Below are 18,268 nucleotides of genomic sequence, written 5' to 3'. Positions count from 1 at the left end.
ATGTATGAGTTGTAAAGATTTCTTTAGGGTTGGTTGCATTTTATAATGGTTCTCAAACAAGGTTCTTATTAGGGTTTGGTTATATTAGCATCATAACAAAGTGATATAAGGCATCATAACAATCATACACATAAGAATAGTGATGGAATAATATGTAAAGAACAGTTGTCAATTTTAAGTTCTACGGAACATGGTTGATGATTACTTCTACTATACTTCAAAAGAATAACTTTTGAAGAACATGTTGTTTAAGAAATATTTAGTATTTCAAAGAAGGATTAGGGCTTCTAAGGTTTGATTGACATTTGTACTTCAAAAGAATATCTTTTGAAGAACAGGTTAAATAAGGATATGAACTACTATACATAGGAGCTATGGCTTTCTAGGGTTTACTATTGGATTCCTTTAGTTTCATTAATAGGAATTAGTTGGTTCTTAACTTGGAATGGGTTTCTACAAAGCAAGTATTGGTAGGTTTATTACTATGGTTACTTCTAAGCATTATATTAAAGGATAGTTATGAAGATGGTTCTATAATTAGCTATTAGGGTTTACTATGGTTTCACGATTGCTTCACTAAATAATCTCTAATGGCCTCCAAGCTAAGTGACTTATCATTTCCTAAGTAGGGTTTAGTTGAATAGGAACATGTGTCGTGAATTATTACACAAGGTTGATACTAGGGTTCATAATTATGGTTCTACTAAATTATGATGTTTGAGGTTGATCCTAATGGTATGGTATATAGGAATAGTGATCAATGGTACTAGTTCAATTAACAAGTTAGGGTTTGCTCCTAAGTGATACAAGTGAATCATATAGGTTTTAATTAAGAATAGGGACATGAAATGATAATATTATGTGACTTGGTTTATGGTAGTGGATCATGAGCATGCATTTAATTGTTGCTTATTAGGGTTCTACATGTTAAGTAAATCTCACATGATCTCATGTGACACAAAACTAGGGTTTTAGAGTTGCTTCTAAAGTGGAATGATCACATGAAATAATGGAATCAAGGTCTTACTCAATTGAAACTAGGGTTTCTAAATTCTGGTACAACTCCTAAAATGATAATTGGCAATATAGGTGTGGTTACTAATTACTTTGAATCACATTTAGTAATGGTTTAACATTTTATTAATTTTTACAAGATTTAATAATTAGAGTAATTCTTATTTAGGTTTAATTAAGAATCAGGGTTTAATAATTGTTATTAGGTTTAAAGTATTTAACTTGTTGACTTAAGATGTTTAAGTAAACAATTGTTGAGCTACCAAAATAATATTGGATTTTAATATTATCTTGAGTTATTACTATTTAAAGAAAATGGTAAATAGTAATTTGCAAATTAGGGTTTATGAATTACCACTAATAATTAAGTTAATGCAAATATGATAAATAAAATTAATCTTAACATTTCACTTAGTTACTGAATAGTTAAAATTTAATTTTTAAATTTCACTAATTATTGGTTTCAAATGGTATTTTAAATAATGGAAATGGCATAATTAATAAGGTTAAAAATAAATGGATTTTTATTTTGTCACACATTTTTGTTTTATATTTTATTTGAATAGAGTTTATTTTTGTGAGCATTTTGATATATTATTTATATTTTTCTAAGTTGAAATGAATTTTATATGATTTTTCAAAGTTTCAGTGATTTTCTGGAATTTGTAATTAAACCAAATACTAAACTTACCGGTTCACTCTACACACAGAGAGACAGACAGGTGGGGCTACTGCCACGTTGGATGCCACGCAGGCAAAGACCGGTCAAAGTGGACTGGGGCTGTTGACCCTACCGACGTTTAACCGCCAGCGGCCAGAGCACGGTGGCACCGCCGCTATAAGGCCTCCATGGATGTGTGGTTGGTACTAAACGAACGAGAAGAAGACAAGGAACACGATGGTGGTGGTGGCTTGGCGAGGGGATCACCGGAGCTACGCCGGCGACAATGTCCCGCGGCGGTGCTCTCCGGCGAATGATCGATTGAGAGCTACAAATGGTTCCAAGAAGCAAAGGTAGGTCCAAACGATGCGCAAGCTTACCGTGAATACGACGGTGTGGTCAGCGACGACGATGGCCGCCGAAGTTGAGCTCAATTTCGCCATTACCGACGATGTACTGAGAAAGGGGAAACCGAAATTGACGTTGTCCAGAGCTCCCCTTGACGATTGCTTGTACCCAGACGCTTCTCTCGACGTGGCGCACCTCCTCGACCATGCGCCGGAGACTGTGGTGGTCTGTACCTCCGGATTCACCATCGACGTCGGCGACAGAGCGTGGAAGAACACGAGAGATAGAAGGCTACTGAGAGAGAATGGATGGGCGGCGAGGTACTAGGGTTTCCTGGAGGAGCTGGTGGTGCTCGTATAGCTCCAGAGAAGGGCGGAATGGTCACTTCGCCGCCGGTGACGGCTGAGATGGGGCGGCGAGGTTGCCACTGTAACTGGACACGAATCACTGCGCGATGACCACCGACGGACGCAGAGAAGATTGGGAGGGGTTCTGAATTCGTCTGCAACGTCCGAGATCGTCCTTATCGCCGTCGTGATCGTGGCCTACTGGCGCAGGCTCGCTGTCGACGCCGGGGAAGAGAACGAAGAAGTTTTCCTCTCGCACGATTTTTAAGGCACTCGAAACGGTATGGTGGTGGGTTGATTTCTTCGGTGGGCTGGGCTGGTGTTGGGCTTGGTCGTTGGCTGCGGTGGCCTGCCAGGTAAGTTTCCCTCCATTTCCTTTTTTAAATTTTCTGTTTTTATTTTCTGGTTTGAATTTGGTATTTGAATTCACATTTGAATTCTGTTTTTTTTACAGGTTCTAAAATACTTGAGTATCAAGATAATTTGATAATCATGCTTACTGCATGGTTTTATTATTTTAAAAAAATAGTTTGGTTAGGATTTAATTGAGATCTTGTGAGACTTGTGTTAAATAGAAATGGTTTAGGTATTTATCTTAACTCTTTAAATTTGGGAATCAAACCTATTTTGAATGATTTGAAGTTTATAACCAGTACATGGTAAACATGTCATTAAGTTTTGTCATTACTTAACAATATTGATGGCTCCCATGTACTTTATATTATGGTTAGAGTTTTAAATTAAATGGTGTTGAGTAATGGAGTTGGTTCATGGTTTCATGTGGAGAATTACTTCTAAGGGTTTAAGAAGATGATTGAATAAACTCTACAATCACCAATCTCCATTGACTAGCTTAAGGTTAATCTATTTAGGATAGATCCTATCTTCATTATGGTTAAATCAATTACTTATATGACTTGGTTTATACTTGTGATCTATGATATACAAGTTAGGAAAAAAATATTTTATGTGGGGTGGATCCTATGTGAAAAGTGTAGAGTTTTGGGAATACTTCACTAATTGAAGTATTAAATAGGCATGAGGCATGGCAGGTTCTACTTATGATCCAAAGTAATATATACTTGGATTGGAATTCAAATATGGTTTAGGGTTTTAGAAGTGATCACCAATATAATACACAATTAGGATTAGGATTTGTCATAAGCTTTGATCCTATTTTAGTGGCTAGTGTTACTCCTCACTTAGGTAGAATTATTGTATCAAGGCAATGCTAGGTTTGTCTCAAGTGTTTGGATAAGCAGGGTTTAAAACTAATATCAAAACTACTCTACACAAGGCATGAGGATTGGTTTGGTTAACTACTTGTGATTTACTTATTATTTCCTGAGAAAAATGAGATCTATTGATCACATGTATAGGTTTAACTTATCATCTCAACTTATAAGGTAAGATCATGCATTAGACTTGATCCACTTATTCCTCACTAATCCCTCTTTAATATTCCTCTCATCACACTCATCCTAGATTCTTAGGGTTTATAATTAATACTAAGTTGTGATGATTATGGAATTGGTTTCCTAAGGTATTGCTATTGGAATAGGGGTCTCACCCCAAGATTAAATATTGACTTGAACAACTAGGATTAGTACTTCTAGTATTCTTGTATGAACATGGCTATGATTAGTATTATAACTTCTCTCACTTCTCAATGTCTTGGAATATCCTAAAGTTCTACTCAGGAGATGATGATATGATCCTCTAAATAAATGGTTTGCCTAGGAATTCTACCTTCTAATCTTCTGTAGCTTGTTCTTCAGGAATTCTGATAAACCTGCATCTTGTGGTATGCCTCCACCTCCTAGCTTCTTCATCTTGATCCTAACCAATTCACATGGAGTGGCTCTATGTGTTTGTTCCCATGTATCATGGTACTTGATGATCAAATGGATGAAGGGGTGTGGCTCTATTTATAGGCTTGGGCAAGCTCTAGTATCATGACACCTAGGTGGTGACTCTTGATTTGGTTTGATGAGTAAGGTGCTTGGTTGTCATGCCCTTATCCATAGCAATCCTTTGAGCATGAGGTGGCATAGCTTGGAAAGCAAGTCATGTAGATATTTTCATCCTATATGGCAAGATCATTATCCTCTAATATGATTTATTTTTGGATAACCAAGTGGCATTTGTTACTAAATATCTTGTGGATGATTTTATTATTGTGGATGAGTCACTATATCATATTGGATTGGATTTACATTATAATATTGTTCAAAAGATCAAGGTTGAAGGTTATTCCTCAAATTTGGATAGTTGGGTTTGATTTCACCAAGGCATGATCATATGAGTTTCAAAATACTCATAGTTAGTTTTATTCAAATAGTGTGGACTATAATTTGTAATGTAAATGGATTTAGTTTTATGATATTCCATGTATTTAATAAGTTATGATTTAAATAAGAATGTGTGGCTTTATGCACTTTAAACCCTGTGGTTTACCTTATTTGGTAATAAGTTTAGAAGTGAATTAAATTACACACAAAGGTAGTTGCTAACTTTTAAGTGTTAATAAGTTAGAGTTTGATTCTTAAAGAATGTGTTGTTGTAATTCTAATTCCATTTGATCTAATCCATGGATCAAATCATCTCTTCCCAAAATAAGGTTTTAGCAAAGATCACAGTGAAGTTTATAGCGCTTGACTTGATGATCTACTTCAATTCCAGCAAGTCAAGTGAAACTTCAGTTACTGTGGTAAGTTTTATTTGAAAGCGCGAAAATTCCCCGGATTTTCTATGCATGAATGCAATGCACACTTTGGTGTTCTCTCATTTTATTGCCTCTAAACCTGGGATATTACATCTACCAGCAAGGTAGATCATCCCTCTTCTCTTTTGTTTACACATGTATTTTAGTTTTATTTATAGATGACACTCATCCCAACCTTTTGCTTTCACAAGCCATGGCTAACCGAATCCTCGGGTGCCTTCCAACATTTCACATACCATGGAGGAGTGTCTATTGCAAAATTAAGTTTCTTACTGATAAATCAGGGCAAAACATGTGAAGAGAATTATTAATGAAAGTTAATTAATTGGGGCTGGGCACCCCGTTGCCAGCTCTTTTTGCAAAATTATTGGATAAGCGGATGAAGCCACTAGTCCATTGGTGAAAGTCTTCCCAACAAGATTGAAAGATAAAACACCACATACTTCATCATGAGCTATAAAACATTGACACAAATAAGGAGTAATAAAGTTTTGAATTGTTTAAAGGTAGCACATGAAGTATTTACTTGGAATGGCTGGAAAAATACCACATAGTAGGTAGTTATGGTGGACACAAATGGCATAGGTTTTGGCTCAAGGTTTTGGATGCACGAGAAGCATTCCCTCTCAGTACAAGGTTTTGGCTAGCAAGGTTGTTCGAAGCAAACACAAGTATGAACCGGTACAGCAAAACTTACATAGGAACATATTGCAAGCATTATAAGACTCTACACTGTCTTCCTTGTTGCTCAAACACTTTTACCAGAAAATTTCTAGACCTTAGAGAGACCAATCATGCAAACCAAATTTCAACAAGCTCTACGGTAGTTCTCCACTAATAGGTTTAAACTACATGATGCAAGAGCTTAAACATGATCTACTTGAGAGCTCAAAACAATTGCCAAATATCAAATTATTCAAGACAATATACCAATTACCACATGAAGCATTTTCTGTTTCCAACCAAATAGCAATAAATGCAGTAGCTTTCAACTTTCGCCATGAACATTAAAAATAAAACGAAAAACACAAGTGTTCATATGAAAAAGCGGAGCGTGTCTCTCTACCACACAAGGATGTTAGGATCCGATTTTATTCATAGAATGGAAATAAAAAAACGAAAATAAAAACAAACAGACGCTCCAAGCAAAGTGCATAAGATGTGATGGAATAAAAATATAGTTTCACTAGAGGAACCTGATAATGTTGTTGATGAAGAAGGGGATGCCTTGGGCATCCCCAAGCTTAGACGCTTGAGTCTTCTTGAAATATGCAGGGATGAACCACGGGGGCATCCCCAAGCTTAGAGCATCTCCAACAGACGCGCTAAATCGCAGCGCGCTAAACCTCAGATTCTGCGCGCGGTAAACAGCTAGCGCGCCCTGGGCCGTTTTTTCCCCGCCGGACGCGCTAATATGCAGCGCGTGCGCGGGCGGAAAAAATCGTCCTCCGCCGGGCGCGGCAAAATACAGCGCGCGCGGGCGCGGAAAACAGTTTTCTAGACTATTTTGCAATCACAAAGATCAAATAATCACACATAATTCATGGTCACAAATGATGTACCATAATTTAAATGGACACAAAGTGCAACATACATCACATAGTTCAAGAACGACACACAGAATGACGTAGTTCAACAATGACACACGACATATGGTTCAAATGGACAAAGTGGAACACATAATGCATATCACAAATGCATATCACACTTCCGCATTTTCTAAGTCAACACCTTCTTCTTCCTCCTCGTCATCTTGGGTTGAAGGAGGAATAGTAGCATTCATGGAAGACACGAAGCCTCCCGGTGGTGCTCCCATACTCCCATACACACCACTCACCGAGCCTCCCATGGTCTCTCCAAAGACTCCTCCATAGCTTGATCCTCTGGAGGCGCCGGCTGGTTCGTCGTCGGAGGAGGAGGAGGAGGCGCCTGGTTCGGCGTTGGAGGAGGAGGCTGCGGCCGGGGGACGGGCTTCTTCGCTTTCTTCGGCGGCGCGACGGCGGCGGGGCCGAGGTGCGGCCGTTTGTTCGACGGCTCCTTCCCCCTCCTCGGCGCGGTGCCCTGCGCGGCCATCTGCGGCGCGGCAGCGCCTGCGTGCAGTGCCCCGCGCGGCGGGACGAAGAGCGCGCGCGCAGCAGCCGTTGGGTTGCCGCCGTCGGCGCCGCCGCTAGGGTTTGGCGGTGGCGCGGCGGAAGTGGCGGCGGCGGAGGGTGGGACAGAGTAGGGAGGGGTCGGCGGGTTGCCGGAGGGGTCATCCATCGTCGGGATCGCCGGTGGCGCGCGGAGACGACGGATTGGGCGCTCGTGGCAGCGACGCGGAAGAGGAAGTTTCAGCGCGGGGGATTTTTCGCGCTTGGGCGAGCGTTGCCGCGCGCTGTAGCCGACGCGCCAGATATGCCGCTCCGGTTTATGCAAAACGCCGCGCGCTCTAAAAAATTTACAGCGCCGCGCCGTTTACCGCGCCTGCTGGAGCGCCACATTCCCTCCCGCGCGCGCTATATCGGACGTTTTTATGCCGCGCGGCCTATATAGCGCGCGTGTTGGAGATGCTCTAACCACATGATTGTCTTAATTGGCCGTCTAAACTAATTTTTTATTATTGTAGGTAGGAAGCACCCAGATTCTTGTTTTTTTAAGTGCTGGCGACGTTTCTTGGCGCAACATGTGCAATTGTGTAAATAAGCGGCTTAACGTGCACCGCGGCGCGACATGGTCAATTAATGAACTTGGGAAAAAAAGTTCGATGTACACTAACCAACCGCTCAGAATGTAATGTTTATGCTAGACGGCCACTATACGAGAGCTGCTCTTATATTTTTTTAAACTGTGTACGCTGTCTTTGCAGCAAGAAAGTCAATCAACACCCTGGGTTTTATCAAAAACTGTTCGGGGCTAGGGTTTCCACGACGCTCCTGCGACGTGCGGTTTCCTAGGTCTAGAACTCCTTTGAGGCAGCGATCTCGATTGCTGATCTCGTTTTTCTTCGTGCTCTCTCCACCAATTCGATCCTCCGTCGTCTGCTCGTGCTAGTCCGGTCCTTTTCCGGCTAGGTTCGGGGGTGATTAAGGGGACTCTAGCAGTGTTTCCCACCCTTGGCTGGGTTTGGAAAAGCGATCTGGAACTGGGTGGCGATGGAAGGACGCAAGGAGGGGGTGCGATCGGGGGCGAAGGAGGTGGGTCTTCCTGGAGCTGGTGGTGGTCTTCCTGTGGTCGATCCGTCGACGATGGGAGGTACAGGGGCAGCGGCCCCGACGGTTGATGCACCTGGATCGTCAAGATCGGGTGAGAGGATGGAATCAATGATGGCGCGCCTGCGCCTGACTACGATCGAAGCTGAAGCTGTGGTGGTGGATGATACGGAGGATCTCAATTTGGTGGATCCAGATCGTGCTTTCGTGGGTAAGGTACTGGCCCCCAATACCCTCCATATCCAGACTATCTCGTCGGCACTGACGCCGGCATGGGGAAACCCGCGCGGTCTCTCACTGAACCCCGCGGGCGCCAATTTGTTCATTGCTGAATTTGGATCAAAGGCGGATCGAGATCGGGTGTTGGAAGGATCACCCTGGACGGTGGGCAAACATGCCGTCCTGATGAAGAAATATGACGTGGATGTCCAACCACAAGATGTGGTTTTCGACAGATTGGCTATCTGGGCCAGGATTCTTGCGCTGCCAAATAGATTGATGAACTCACAGCGTGGCGTAGAGATTGCCAAGCCTATTGGCCTGGTGAAGAAGGTTGTCTCTGATGCCCTTGGCAGGTGCTTGGGGCGGCTTCATGCGTGTAAGGGTGGAGATTAAGGTGCATGAACCCTTAGTGCGCTATGTGACTGTTTTCTCAAGCAAGCTGCAGTCTACTGATATGTATCAGGTGCAATACGAGAAATTACCGTACTACTGTTTCTCTTGCGGTCTTCTGGGACACTCGGCGTTGTCGTGTGCCACACCGGCAGATCGTGATGAGAAGGATGAGCTCCCATATGCTATCCAGAGGCTTTCACCGCCAGAGGAGAGTGCGAGGAAGATGGGAGGCTCCAAGTCTAGTGCCAGTACTGCTTCCGTGGGTGTTGACCATAATACCTCGGGTTCGAAGGGCTCGGCCAACACTCCAGCATCCTTTAATGGTGATGAACGGGGCAAAGGAGTCAGTAATGAGCATGCCAGAATGGATGATCAAGAGGTCTCATCCCCTCTTAAGGGGGGCCGAGGTGGAGGCAGAGGCCGTGGGCGTGGGACGCGCGGTCGTGGCAGGGGGAGCACGGAGCGTGAGTTGTTTCCTCAGAAGAGCACGGGCCGAGCAGCCACTGGTACCAAGAGGAAAGCGGCGAAAGCTGCGGCAACCCCGGTGCTAGCCATTGAGCAAGCTGGAGCAGCGGACCAGCGGGCCCTTGTCGTGGTGGACAAATCAAGTTCAGTACCAACACCTGATGGGGATGCTCACAGTTCAGACTCCAATAAGAAGTGTAAGACGATTGTACCAGGATCGGCGGATCAGGCGGCGGCTGTGGAACAGCCCCGCCAGACGCAATGAGTATCATTGCTTGGAACTGTCGTGGTCTTGGGTCAGATGCGACAGTTGGTGAACTTCGCTTTTTGGTGAAGAAATTTAGACCTGCCCTCCTCTTCCTCTCTGAAACGAAGATGTGGGATAAGAAAGCGAAAGGATTCATGTGGTCTTTGGGCTATACTGGTTCTTTTGCGGTTAGTTGTGAGGGTCGCAGTGGCGGCCTTGTACTCTTTTGGAAGCAACCATACTCCGTGCCACTTGGTGGTTTCAACTCACATTGCATTGATGTGACAGTGAAGACCGATGATGCGGCGCCGTGGTTTGCTACCTTCGTCTATGGTGAGCCGAGGCGTGAGCATCGGCACATCTTCTGGGATCTTCTCCGTCGCCTGAGTCAGAACCGCCGCGGTGCATGGATTTGCTGTGGGGATTTCAACGAGGTGCTCTGTCATGATGAGCATTATGGCGTGAGGGATAGATCTGATGCTCAGATTGAGCTGTTCAGGGATTGCATGGATGCATGCAGTCTCTCTGATATGGGTTTCTCAGGCCCCAAATTCACTTGGTGCAACCGTCAGGATGCGCAAAGTAATGTCAGGGTTCGCCTGGATCGAGCAGTCAGCAATGTTGACTTTGCCACACGGTTTGTGGACTGTCATGTTGAGAATGTGATTACAACAACCTCTGACCATTACGCACTTGTCATTGATTTTGTGGCCAGTGCAGTGAGACATGAGCAACGCCAGGTACATCGGCCGTTTCGGTATGAAGCGGCATGGCGGCGAGCAGATGACTACCATGCGACAGTGGAGGAAGCGTGGGCCGACCGGCAAGATGGGCCGAATCCCTTGCAGTCCACCTGGTCGACATTGGTTCAAATGGCTGGTTCCCTCCAAACTTTGAGCAGGGAGGTTTTTGGATCAGTTCGGAAGAAAATCCATCATTTGGAGAAGAAGCTCCGTCAGTTGCGTGAGTCAGCGATCAGTCCTGAGGTGTTGGCTGAGGAAAGGATGATTGAGCAGCAGCTGTGTGAACTCTTCGAGCGTGAGGAGATCATGGCCCGGCAGAGATCACGAGTCGATTGGTTGCGTGAGGGTGACCAGAACACGGCGTTCTTCCATGCCCGTGCATCGGCAAGGAAAAAAACCAACCGCATCGATGTATTAGTGCGGGAGGATGGGTCTAAGTGTGAGGACCAACATGGGATCAAAGGCATGGTGCATTCCTTCTATGAAGACCTCTTCACCTTGGACCCCTTTCTGTCAATGGATGAGGTTCTGGATGCAATACCTGTCAAGGTTGATGACACTATGAATGCGTCTCTATGTGAGCAGTACTCTAATGAAGAAATCAAAGAGGCTCTCTTCCAAATGGGTCCGACAAAGGCGCCGGGGCCCGATGGCTTCCCAGCTCTGTTTTACCAAACACACTGGGAGCTTATTCAGAATGAGGTGTGCAATGCAGTTCGGGGCTTTCTGAACGGGGTGGAAATTCCCGATGGCTTCTGCGACTCAGTTATTGTCCTGATTCCAAAAGTATCAAGGGCTAAGCATCTATCCAAGTTCAGACCCATCAGTCTTTGTAATGTCCTTTACAAGCTAGCTTCAAAGGTTCTAGCAAACAGACTGAAGGTGTTGCTCCCGGATATTATCTCGGAGTACCAAAGTGCTTTCGTTCCTGGCCATCTTATAACAGACAGTGCCTTGGTGGCCTATGAATGTCTCCATACAGTGAGGAAACAGAGGAACAAGAGCCCCTTTTTCGCGCTGAAAATCGACATGATGAAGGCGTATGACCGCATTGAGTGGCAGTACTTGCATGGCTGTCTGTCCAAGTTGGGTTTTGCGGACAGTTGGATTACATCAGTTATGAGATGTGTGACTACAGCGAGATATGTTGTCAAAGTCAATGGGGAGTTAACTCCTCCAGTGGTGCCGTCGAGAGGGATCCGCCAAGGCGACCCTATCAGCCCCTATCTATTTCTTTTGTGTACTGAAGGACTGTCGTGTTTGCTGCAGAAGAAGGAGGGCCTTGGAGAGCTACATGGTTTGCGAAATGGCAGGCAAGGTCCCCCTATATCCCATTTACTCTTCGCCGACGACAGTATCTTCTTTGCTAGAAGTGATAGTAGGAGTGTGAATTCCCTCAAGGATGTGCTTAATAAGTACTGTGCTGCATCTGGACAGAGGATCAATCTCCAGAAATCCTCGGTTTTCTTTGGACACAAGTGTGTGGACAGTGTCAAACATGATGTGAAAGTGGCGTTGGAAGTGTCTAACGAGGTCCTACAAGATTCATACTTGGGTATGCCAACGGAGATCGCACGATCGGCCAAGGGTTCATTCAAGTTTTTGTCTGACCGAGTTTGGAAGAGTGTGTCTGGGTGGTCCGATCGACCGCTCTCAAGGGCTGGCAAAGAAACTAAGCTAAAGTCAGTCTCACAGTCCATTGCTAATTATGTCATGAGTTGCTTTCAGGTTCCTGTCGGTATCTGCAACAAAATGAAGACACATGTGGCCAATGACCGGTGGGGTTTAGAAGATGGAAAAAGGAAGCTTCACTGGCGCTCGTGGGATTGGTTAACGATGCCTAAGTCTCTCGGTGGCATGGGGTTTAGAGACTTTGTTCTCTTCAACCAAGCGATGCTTGGAAAGCAAGCTTGGCGGCTACTGACTGAGCCGACGTCCCTGTGTGCAAGGGTTCTGAAGGGACGATACTTCCCTGACACTGACTTCTTGTCGGCTGTTAAACCCCGTTCCTCCTCATACACATGGAGGTCAATTCTCTTTGGACGTGATCTGCTGGTACGGGGCCTGAGCTGGGGTGTTGGAAATGGGGAACGGATCAATGCCTTGACAGATTCCTGGGTGCCCGGTTATAGGGCTGGTTCTTTTGCGACTGTCAAGCATCTGCCGGTGGAGACCAAGGTGGAGTTTTTCCTCGATGATTCTGCCAAAGTCTGGGACATGGACAAGGTCTATGAGTTCTTCTATGAGCCAATGGCACGGGTGATCCAACACATACCAGTGAGCAAGTTTGGAGGAGACGACTATGCCACTTGGGAGCATACAAAGCTGGGACAGTATTCAGTGAGGTCTGCATATCGGCTGGCTCGGACTGAACGTGTCCTAGCAAAACGGGCGGCTGGGCGTGGCGGTAGCTCCGATATGCCTCGCGAGGAGAAGGCGTGGAAGTCTATCTGGGCTATAACCTGCCCGGACAAGATGAAGATTGTCCTCTGGAGAATGGCGCATGACTGTCTTCCCACTGGCGTTCAGCTTCAGAGGCGCAACATACCAGCTGAGGACAGGTGTGTGTTCTGTGGTCGTTTGGAAACGGTGGAGCATCTGTTTCTTTTCTGTCCTATGGCCTCTGCGGTGTGGTCAGCAGTGAAGGAGTCTGTACCGATCTGTTTGGACCGGAGGTCCTTCTCTGGCATGAAGTCTTGGCTCTTTCAGTTTACTGCCCGAGCATCGAAACTTCAAGCTACAACTATGGCGGTCACCGCGTGGCATATATGGGAGGCACGCAACGATGAGCGACATGGTGTTGTGGCTTTGTCTCCGCAAAGAATGGCTGGCAAAATTGCAGTCTATGTCGATAATATTCAGCAACATTGTTTCAAAACCAAGATGGCTACAAGGTGTGATTCCTCCCCACCAGTTCGTTGGAGTCCGCCGCCGGCCGGGAAGTTTTGTGTCAATGTGGATGCTGCAATTTTTAGGGACGAGAATCGCTTTGGATGGGGCGCGGTGGTTCGTGATCATCTAGGCTCTGTCAAGCTCACATACAGTGAAGGGATGGAGGGCATGGTCTCACCTGAATTGGCGGAGGCACTGGCTGTTCGTTGTGCCTTGAGAGTCACGCGAGACAATGGCTTTGGGTGCATTGTTCTTGCCTCTGATTGCCTTTCGGTGATCCAAAAAATCAAGTCAAAGACGACGGATCGTTCTCAGGTTGGCTCTGTTATTGGCGACATCAAGCGCCTGGCTACAGAGTTCGACTGCTGTGTGTTCCAACATGTTGGACGCAGGATCAATGGCGTGGCGCATAAGTTAGCTCGGAGTAGTGAGCAGGGTGTGTGTAATCTTTCTTTTGGTGTTGTTCCGGAGTACATCCGGGTAGAACTATGTAATGATGTTATGTGATCAATAAAGCGCCACAGTTTCTGTCAACAAAAAAAAAACACCCTGGGTTTTATCAGCCGGGCATCTTCAACAGTTTCTTTCAAAATGATCCCCAAAACCAGTTTTACTCATTGCGAACTGAAGATTTACAGGTAAAAACTTGGTCTTCTCTAGCAGCTTTCCTCTAAAACAGGTTCCCTAAAATTGTTTTGTGCTCTCCTCCATCTCCTTATTTTTCATATGCACCATATAGGCAGAAACTCAATTCGGCTCCAGGGTGCATATGATCCCTACATCATAAAAATATATTTTCAAGTGTTAAAAAATATAATAAAAAAATTTACATGCACATCTTCATAATTTATGTGTGTTCGTCAAGTTTCACGAAAAAATGATATTTTTTGTAGTCTACGTGAAAAAGAGAAAATTTATCTTGTGAGAAGTCTTTGTTTTAGCATCGAATTTTGTCCATTTTACACATGCCACACAGAAAGTCGATTTTTCGTGAAACGACTTTGTGAGCGCGTAGCACATGAAGATGTACGTGCGAAATTTTTGTTACAGATTTTTTTAACATTTAAAAATAAACGGAAAAAATACGCTCCCATATGCCAAAACATCATTCTCACATCTATACGGTCCTATATATATCATAACTAAAATTTTCACGGACACACCATAAATAAACTCACACCATTTCAAATTTCAAAATCAAATTCAAAGATATATCATAGTGCGTCATCGCAACACAAGATTCAACAACTAAACAACATGAAGATCGGTCGGAAGCTTCTTCCCACCCAGCTAGCTGGATCGTGTTTCGAAAGGCGCTGCCAGCGAAATTTATTATGTGATCAATGCCTGCAGATTGCTGGATTAGGTGTTTTTGGTCGTGCGCATCCATGTTTTTTATCTGACCGTTTAATTTCAAAGGGAGCGCTTTGAAGCTCTGCTAGCTATTAATATCATGGAGCTCGTTTTCTTTCCATGGTGCTGGTGGAGAAGGTCATAAAAGCCAAGATCGGTGGAAGAGCAATGGTGGTCAGATCTTGGTGGTGAGGTGGAATTGGCTTGGTGCTTCACGACTTCAAACAACGACTTGTTTGTGGGGGCGACTGCACAGGAGAAGTTCGGAGTTCTATCTTTCATGGTGAAAATTCAAGGTATGACCTTAATTGGTTGTGTGTGGCAATGTTCTTGTCGAAGACATTGTTTTGAGAGTGAGGACTTTCTTCAGGATGAAAACCTAAGATCTATGATCGGGCGATCATAGCGTTTGTGCACTATTTCATTATTGGAGGCGGCGTTTGTGCACTATCTCCTAGGTGCTCGCACTTTCATTACCATGTCCAGTCTTTCAAATTTTTGATATCTGTAGCGAGACTTTTTTTTTATGTTTCCCTTTTTTTAGCCGTGTAAATCCTTTATGTCATTATGGTATGACGATGTTGTTGCAGAGGCTGTGTGTAATTAGTATTTTCGCGATATTAATATATGCTATTTATCGAGAAAGTAGAGAGATAAACACTCAACGATATGATTGGTTTGTTTCTACCTGGTACACAGTCCATGGTGTAGACCTTCTCCTAAAAACATTTTTGTTTTGTTTAAAAAAATATGCTCAATAATTGTATCTTTACTATTATATTGGAGTTGAGGATAATAGTCGCTTTGACATTAAACATTGGGAAAATCCTAGCCATCCAATTTTCCTCAAAGCCTTTGCGCAATCACACCCTTGTCCGATCTACTTTTATTCATGGTAAGCCTCCCATCCCTTCCCGTGAAGCGCTAATCAGGGCAGGGCAATCAATACAAATTGATCTTTCCTTGTTCGACGGGATCTCAATCTCATTTTAGTTAAATTAGCTCTTTATTTACCAACAAATGAAATCTTTCCTTGCTATGTTCTCCCGAACCAGCACTCAAAGGATATCCCAATTTCATCTCCCAACAATTAAAATCCATCCTTACCAATCTGTACTAAGGATTAAGATTTGTTCTGGAGGTAATTGCACCACTCATACAACAACTTGTTTATTAAGTGCATTTTCATACAAGAACTTGTGAAATGTGTTCCTGCAGTACACAAACTTGTATTTTGAGTGCAATTTCATACAAAAACCATGCTAGACCAACACTTGCGCTTTTTTAAACATTTCTTGATCTTCACTTTTTTAGAGGTAATTGTACCACTCATACAACAACTTGTTTATTAAGTGCATTTTCATACAAGAATTTTTGAAATGTGTTCGTGCAGTAAACAAACTTGTATTTTGAGTGCAATTTCATACAAAAACCATGCCAGACCAACACTTGCGTTGCCAGGATGGAAAAAAGGCATGGGACCAACAACGACCATTTAGCGGGAAACCCCCTGTGTTTATTTCGAAGCTCAAAATAGCCTTTCCGTGAATTAAAATAGGAAATCCCCAAATCTTCTCCCTTCCGACAAGGTGGGCGCGCGGCGAGCAGCGGCTGCTGGACGCCGGCGGTCCGGCGAAGACTGCGAAACCAGTCTCTGCCTATATAGCCCCCCGCTCATACCCCTTTTGTTATCGATTTAACAGAGCGGCTAAGGGAAAAATTTCGTCTCCCTCGACCAAGTTCTAGACGCCCTTCCCATCCCCTTGCTTCTCGGCTCGGTTTGGTGTGAGGTTTGTGCAGATTTGGTTTGGAATTTAGGCGTTTTGGCTTCGTTTCGATGTAGGAGAGGCCGATGCTGAGGCGGCTGGAGTTCGTGAACATGGCGGCAGGTGCAGGCGGTGGTGTGCATCGCCAGCCTCTACGCGCTCGCTAGGGACCACGCCGGCCGGCTCCCCAGTGTCGCCGCCGTCGACTCGGCCGTCTACGGTGTTAGCTGCTTCGTCTCAGGATGTTTCCGCGACCTCCTTTGCGCGCCTGCGAGGTAGGGTCGATCAGTTGGTATTGTTTCCCTCGTTTCAGGCGGCGCTGCTGCAGCGCGGTTGTCTGGCCACTCGCCAGTTGAGTGGGGTGTCATGGTGCGCAAGGTGGAGGAGCTAGACGACGCTGAAGTCCAGATCGGCCAGAGCATATGTGGTGGCCTAGGTTGCGCCGGAGCTAGCAATGGAGATCGCAAATGAGGCACTGCAGTCCGGTGTGACGGGCGCTGCTTGCGCCGTGTACATCAAGGTCGAGTCGGGTCGACAGCACGCCAACCCGCTGCAAGCTCCATCGGAGCACGTCGTAGCTGTATACGCCCCCTTTTGCTGTGGCGCGCCAAGTCTGCCCGTACTCCGGTGCCATGTAACCAACCATGCTGGTCTCCACCGTGTTCACTTGTGTGTCGCCTGGATGGACCACCCTTGCCATCCCGAGCTCCATCAGGAGCATGTTGATGGATGTCATGGTGCACCACGGCGAGCACACACTCGTGGCGCAAGACGTTACCGCGCTTGGCCTGAGCTGAACAAAATACCTGATACTAAACAGAACAAGTCTTTTTTTTATTAATTTTCGGCAGCCTGACTGGACTAAGGACCTATTCACTAATACTTGGTTTTGTACAACCTTTGTGCAAACTTTCTGTCCCAGCTGGCACGCCACATGTCGGCCTTGTAGCGTTTTGTATGAGAATGCACCAAAGGTACAAGTTTGTGTATCATGAAAACACACTTTACAAGTTCTTGTATGAAAGTGCACCTAATGAACAAGTTTTTGTATAAGTGGTGCAATTATCTCTTTGTTCTGGGGCAATCATCTGTGATGTCATCTCTACAGCTGGTATAGAAGCCGCTCTAAATCACACATCATGCAAGACCTAGCGATGTTGTAGTGATAGCCAGAGAGCACAACTGGTGGCGCCGACTCCTACCTCGAGCCAAGGTGGTTACCTAGCGGTAGCATACGTTCATCCATCGAAAAAACTGAAGACTGGACATGGTAATGAAAGCGCGAGCACCTAGGGTTCCAAACTTCCAATGCGGTCGCCGCCTAGCACCACCACGTCTAGATGTCGCTGCCTCGTACGACCACATCACACCCACGCAGTCTTGCACCACCACGGCCCGTGAGCATAGGTCATATGCTTCTCTCTGCTCACCCCGGCCTTTTGATGTCACAGCCCTAAGTGTTGTGCGCTCCTGGCTAGACATAACTGGCAGATATGCAGTCAATGGCGTAGAAGACTCCTCGAAAGAGGACCATCACGAGCTGTTGCCTAGCATCGTTGTCGACCAGGAATAAAGTTACTGCACCGACCCCAAACACGAACAACACGCTTTCTCTCTCCCGCCTCCGATGTCCGCGACCTTCCTGCATGCGGCCCGTTGAACATTGCGGAGCCTCCATACATAGGTGCTTTGGGATATTTACCTCTAACGATCTGATCTAATCCATTTATACATATGAAACTGTCCACCGTTTTATGGAACTATTCAGCCATGTTAGTGCTCCGTGTTCGTTTACCTTTTTCCAGGGAAGAACTCCATGTTCCTTGATAAATATTGCTTGGATATATATAGCTATTGGTTAATCTATGTCGTGTGAAGTACAACTCATACAATCACTACCTAAT

The sequence above is a fragment of the Lolium rigidum genome, chromosome 7, assembly GCF_022539505.1.
Source record: "Lolium rigidum isolate FL_2022 chromosome 7, APGP_CSIRO_Lrig_0.1, whole genome shotgun sequence".
Taxonomy (NCBI): domain Eukaryota; kingdom Viridiplantae; phylum Streptophyta; class Magnoliopsida; order Poales; family Poaceae; genus Lolium; species Lolium rigidum.
Note: the sequence above shows the minus strand (reverse complement) of the source record.